The sequence below is a fragment of the Dendropsophus ebraccatus genome, chromosome 2, assembly GCF_027789765.1.
Source record: "Dendropsophus ebraccatus isolate aDenEbr1 chromosome 2, aDenEbr1.pat, whole genome shotgun sequence".
In the NCBI taxonomy this organism is placed as follows: Eukaryota; Metazoa; Chordata; class Amphibia; order Anura; family Hylidae; genus Dendropsophus; species Dendropsophus ebraccatus.
The window spans coordinates 176,082,741-176,089,715 of NC_091455.1; positions in this window are offsets into that span (position 1 = coordinate 176,082,741).

Genomic DNA, 6,975 nt, shown 5'->3' on the forward strand with positions numbered 1-6,975 from the left:
TGAATAAGTATTAGACAATTAGTCACACAATTAGTAAATGCTCACCGTGTGTGGGAACTGCATAGGAGTAAGTGATGGCGGCCGGAGAGACTGTGGGGTCGTTTTCCTGGGCTTACCGTATTTTCCTGCCTATAAGACAACTTTTTAACCCCGAAAAATCTTCTTAGAAGTCGGGGGGCGTCTTATACGCTCGGTATGGTCGCCCCATACGTTGGGGGGGGCTCAAAATGGCCCCATCCCCACAGTATGTGGCGACAATTACAAAAAAAAAACAACTGTTTAACTCACCTGCTGGGAGAGCTTCGGGAGAATGACAGAGGCTACGGAAGTACCCAAAGCCTCTGTCATTCTCCCGAAGCTCTCCCGGCAGCCGAGCATCTCCGATGAGACACTCGGCTGCTTGGGAGTGCTTCGGAGTTCCTTGGCGCAGCCAGTGTACGTCACACTACCTGCGCCTGGAACAGGCCCCAGGTGAGTTAACTGTTTTTTTTTTTTTATTTTGCTGCAGTTAGCCCTGCTGCGGTCAGACAAGGGTTAACATTTCCTTGCGTATAAGACGTACCCCTGACAATCTTCTTAAAAGTCAGGGGTTGTCTTATACGCCAGAAAATACGGCATATGGGTGTCATGACATCATCACGTAGTGATGGAATTGATGTGACTTTCTGATCATTTATTGCAATTTTATCATTTAATTTTATCTTTTTTACAGAACTTTTCTTCTGAGTACTGACTATGTCCCTGGAGTGGTATGGCGGCACTCTCTTCCCCCCCTCTTTCTTTTCTTTCTCTTCCTCCTTTCTTTACCCCTTCTCCTACCCCCCCCCCCCCCTTTTTCCCATCTTTCTGCTCTTTTAGGCTGGGTTCACACTACGTATATTTCAGTCAGTATTGTGGTCCTCATATTGCAACCAAAACCAGGAGTGGATTAAAAACACAGAAAGGATCTGTTCACACAATGTTGAAATTGAGTGGATGGCCGCCATTTAATGGCAAATATTTGCTTTTATTTTAAAACAACGGCTGTTGTATTGAAATAATGGCAGTTGTTTACTGTTATATGACGGCCATCCACTCAATTTCAACATTGTGTGAACAGATCCTTTCTGTGTTTTTAATCCACTCCTGCTTTTGGTTGCAATATGAGGACCACAATACTGACTGAAATATACGTAGTGTGAACCCAGCTTTAGGGCGGGTTCAGACTATGGAATTCCCGCGGATAAATTCCACAGAATTCCATCACTGGAATGTGCTCACGGCTGCGCGCCTCTCCGCCCATTCCATAGACACCATTCTATGCACAGGCGGAATCCGCCCAAAGAATTAACATGTCAATTCTTTCGGCGGATAGCGCAATCAGCCGGCCCATAGAATGGTGTCTATGGAGCAGGTGAAAAGGCGCGCGTTCTAGCGACGGAATTCGGCGGAATTTATCCATGAGAATTCCATAGTCTGAACCCGCCCTTACTGTTCTCATCATATATAGTACCATGCTACATCATCACATCTTTTCGCCATCTATTCATTACAGGGGCAGACACAAACTGCAAAGGGCCCCTGTGCAAAAAATGTGTTTGGGCCCCCATAACCCATTTGTTTCTATACCTTTCTGCCTTGAAGGCGCACTTATATGTACACCCTGGTATCCGGTACGCGTGTCCTGGTTTCTCGGGAGGGCCCTATAGCACAGATGCCAGGGCCCACTAAAGGGCTGTACTGCAGTCTAAGCAGGCCCTAGTGTGGGACTGGGGTACCTGTGGCCAACCAATAGAACTGATCATGGGGGCACCTAAATAAAGAACCCATCAGAAGCGACATGCAGACCCGGTCCCATCTTGGACTGATGTATCTTAACCACAACTTCCAGAATAACAATAACTACAACTCTCAGAATGCCTTACACTTATAAAGCTCTCAGAGAATGCTGGAAGTTGTAGTTTCCAAGAGGACAACCACTTGAATTGTCTACTTACTTGTACTTCAAATCCTAGCACATTCTGAGGGCTGCAGACTGCAGTAAATGCTGGAAGTTGTAGTGTTTGCAGCAGTTGTACTTGGAGAGTCCTGCGTGCTGTGTGGGGGATGAGAGTATATAGCTCAGAGTGTTGAAGTAACCGCAGAACAGCACTAATAGGGGATAGATCCAATGGGCCCTTAATCACTCTTGGGGCGCAGGTGGGATACACGTACTGTATATGGTTGCACAGGTGGGATACATGTACTGTATGTGGCTGCTTAGGGGGAAATGAAAGATAAAAACATCCATGCTGCAGGGGGGAGGGCGGCACAGATATTGGCTAAAAGGCATAAACTTAAAATAAAACTTACAGCACCAGAGAGGGGGGTGGGGGCTCTGCTTTCTCTTACACAGTCCACCCTCTATCTTACAACTTCCAGCAGCCTGACAGACACACTGACAATAATCGCTGACTGTCAGAGCTGCTGCTGTTGCACCTCTTCACAGTCCTGTGTCTGGCAGCCATAACCCTGCAGGATCCCTCCAGCCCCTGTCATCACATGCTCTCTCTCCTCTTCTCCTCACACAAGGTATGCTGGACAGTGGAGTACAGGAGGGGGATGGGGCTTTCATCACATGCTCTCTCTCTCCTCTCCGCCTCACACAAGGTATGCTGGACAGTGGAGTACAGGAAGGGGTGTCAGCAGCAGCGTGCAGGAGGAGAGGATAACCTACCATGACCGGGCACAGCATCCAGTCACTAAAGGGGCCCTAAAGGAGCATATGGGCCCACACTTTCTGGGTGCTGATACCACCTGGGGGGCCCACTACAGACATGTGCCATGCTGAGCTGACACTTTAGAGCAGGGTTTCTCAACTTGCGGTACGCGTACCCCAGGGGGTACACGCCGCAGGTTGAGGGGGTACGCTGCCAGAGGGGGGAAAACTTTTGCTTTTGGTGCCGGGACACTGCTATCACTCAGCAATGTCCCGGCACCAATTACCGCCGCAGTTCTCTCCTTCCTTTCCCCAGCAGCGATGTGTATAGGACAGGACTTAAAGATGCTGCTGGGGAAAGGAAGGAGACTGCACAGCTGGCAGGGAGCGCCGGTACCAACGCCCCCCGGACCCCACACAGCTCAGTATAGCACCCCCGCCGCCGGCTCCTCTGCTTGCTTGCCGGGATGCGGGGGGGGTGCTATACAGCACTCAGTAATCGATCCCCCTCCAATGCCAAATACATCACCCCTCTCTCCCCCTTGAACTCCTGTGTACCCCTCATCAGATCTGCAGCGCCGGCTCTCATCTTCCCCTCAGCAGCAGCAGCTCACAATGTCCCGTCCCATACAGACCGCTGTGAGCTGCTGCTGCCGAGGGAAGCTGAGAGCCGGCGCTGCAGATCTGATGAGGGGTACACAGGGGTTAAAGGGGGAGAGGGGGGTAATGTATTTTGCGTCGGAGGGGGGGGATCAATTACTGAGCCTGAGCGCCACCTAGCACCCCCCGCAACCAAGCAGAGCAGCCGGCGGTGGGAGGGTGCTATACCAAGCTGTGTGGGGTCCAGGGGGTGATAGTACAAGTGCTCCCTGCCAGCTGTGCAGTTTGTGCCGTGTCTCACCCCCTCCTTACCCCCCAACCCTTCACCTCCTGTCTCCACCTTCCTCCATCTCCCCCCTTCACCTCCTCTGTCTCCCCCCTTCACCTCCTCTGTCTCCCCCCTTCACCTCCTCTCTCTCTCCCCCCTTCATCTCCTCTCTCCCCCTTCACCACCTCTCTCCCTCCCTCCTCCATCTCCCCTTCACCTCCTCTCTCCCCCTTCCTCCATCTCCCCCTTCACCACCTCTTTCTCTCTCCCTCCCTCCTCCATCTCCCCCTTCACCACCTCTCTCACTCACTCCCTCCTCCATTTCCCCCTTCATCTCCTCTCTCCGCCTTCCTCCATCTCCCCCTTTCACCTCCTCTATCCATCTCCCTCTTCAACTCCTCTCTGCCTCCATCACTCCTCCTCTCCCCCCTTCACCTCTTATCTCCCCCCTTCACCTCCTCTCTCCCTCCCTTCTCCATCCCCCCTTCACCTCCTCTCCCCCCCTTCACCTCCTCTCTCCACCTTCCTCCATCTCCCCCCTTCACCTCCTCTCTCCACCTTTCTCAATCTCCCCCTTCACCTCCTCTGTCTCACCTTCCTCCATCTCCCCCCTTCACCACCTCTCTGTCTCCCTCTTTCACCTCCTCTCTCCCCCTTTCACCATCTCGCTCTGTCCCTACCTTAAAGGGAACCAATCACGCAGAAAAATCAATGTAAAGCTAAGGATACGTGCTGATAGATCACCCAGCACACTTCCCAAATATGCCCCTGTAACCTCTGTGCCCCCCTCAATTAGACAGTATTCTTACTTTGTTCAGGTCACGCGCTGTATGTAAATTTTTGGTAAGTAGTCAAGGTGGGCGTATGTAGTCACGGTCCGGGGCTGTAATCACGCCCAGAGGGGCGTGATTCGGAGGCTTGCGGTCCAGTGACGTCATCCGGCGCTTGCGTTCCGCGTCGCGGCCGCGCCGACGTCTTCAGGAACCCGCGCATGCGCAGTACGTCAGCGTCGTCTCCCGCCGTACTGCGCATGACGGACATAGCCTCGAACTCACTTAGCGCCGGAGATCGTCGCTGGAGGCTGTGTTTCACCTGCTGGGCTCACCTCAATTCCTCTTTCTGCAGAAATTTGGTATTCCTCATCAGTTCTTTCTTCACTGCCACCAATGATTTACTTTGCAAACTCTCCCTGTCACCAATGATTTTATTTGCAGGTCCCCACTGCCATCAATGATTTTATTTGCAGGTCCCCACTGCCACCAATGATTTTATTTGCAGGTCCCCACTGCCACCAATGATTTTATTTGCAGGTCCCCACTGACACCAACGATTAACCCCCCCACTGCCACCAATGATTATCATTGGTGGCAGTGGGGACCTGCAAATAAAATCATTGATGGCAGTGGGGACCTGCAAATAAAATCATTGGTGGCAGTGGGGACCTGCAAATAAAATCATTGGTGGCAGTGGGGACCTGCAAATAAAATCATTGATGGCAGTGGGGACCTGCAAATAAAATCATTGGTGACAGGGAGAGTTTGCAAAGTAAATCATTGGTGGCAGTGAAGAAAGAACTGATGAGGAATACGAAATTTCTGCAGAAAGAGGAATTGAGGTGAGCCCAGCAGGTGAAACACAGCCTCCAGCGACGATCTCCGGCGCTAAGTGAGTTCGAAGCTATGTCCGTCATGTGCAGTACGGCGGGAGACGACGCTGACGTACTGCGCATGCGCGGGTTTCTGAAGACGTCGGCGCGGCCACGACGCGGAACACAAGCCGCCGGATGACGTCACTGGACCGCAAGCCTCCGAATCACGCCCCTCTGGGCGTAATTACAGCCACGGACCGTGACTACATACGCCCACCTTGACTACATATGCCCACCTTGACTACTTACCAAAAATTTACATACAGCGCGTGACCTGAACAAAGTAAGAATACTGTCTAATTGAGGGGGGCACAGAGGTTACAGGGGCATATTTGGGAAGTGTGCTGGGTGATCTACCAGCACGTATCCTTAGCTTTACATTGATTTTCTGCGTGATTGGTTCCCTTTAACCTCCTCTGTCCCTCCCTCCTCCATCTCCCCCTTCCCCTTATCTCTCCTTCTTCCCATTAACCTCCTCTCTCCCCCTTCCTCCATCTCCCCCTTTCACCTCCACTATGTGTCTCCCCCTTCACCTCCTCTCTGCCTCCATCACTCCTCCTCTCCCCCTTCACCTCTTCTCTCTCACCCCCTCTCTCCCCCTCAGCCCTCACTCTGCAACTCTGGGCCTTGATGTGATATCCCCTTGGCTCAGATGCTGAACAAGAGGAAGACCTGCTCCATGTCCGAATTAGGTGAGTATAACGTTTGTTTTTTGTTTGTGTTGGGGCATGGGGGGGATTTGCAATGGGGACATAGCAGGGAAGGGGTCATTATTACTATATGGGGGAACAGGGCAGGAGGTATATTTACTATGGGGCACAGCATGGCACATTATTACTATATGGAGGCACAGCAGGAGACATTATTACTATATGGGGGAACAGGGCAAGGGGCATATTTATTATGGTTCACAGCATCACACATTATTACTATATGGGGGAACAGCAGGAGACATTATTACTATATGGGGGAACAAGGGCAGGGGGCATATTTACTATGGGTCAAAGCATGGCACATTATTACTATATGGGGAACAGCAGGAGACATAATTACTATATGGAGGGCACAGCTGGGGACATTACTACTATATGGAGGGCACAATAGGAAACATTATTATTATATGGAGCAGCAGTAGTTCTTACAGCAGGGTGTAATCCACATACCTACCGACTTTACTGGACATGACACCAAACAGTGCTTTACCACTGTATGGGACCCTATATGGGGGGAAAAAAGGGAAAGAAGTTGCTGGAAAAGTGCGGAGCCTAAGATGTTTGTCTGGCAGGTTCAAAAGAGATAAATTGTAGCTGCAAGAAATCATCATGGAGGCTGGGCCAGAGGGAGGAAAAAAAGGAAAGTGACGCCTCAGAAGACGTCACCTGTGAGTCACTGAACTAGTTTTTTTTGTATTTCATAGAAATTATTTTTTTTTTTAGGGGTGCCCTGAGGTAAAAAAAAAAATTCCAAGGGGTGACTCCCCCCAGACCTCGATAGCAACATCATGGGGAGGTATCTATCTACACGGGAGGGTATCTCCCTACATGGGGGAAGTGTCTGACTACATGGGGAGGTATCTGGCTACATGGGGGGGAGGTATCTGACTACATGGGGGAGGTATCTGACTACATGGGGGGAGGCATCTGACTACATGGGGGGAGGTATCTGACTACATGGGGGGAGGTATCTGACTACATGGGGGGAGGTATCTGACTACATGGGGAAGGTATCTGACTACATAGGGAGGTATCTGGTTACATGGGGAGGTATCTGGCTACATGGGGG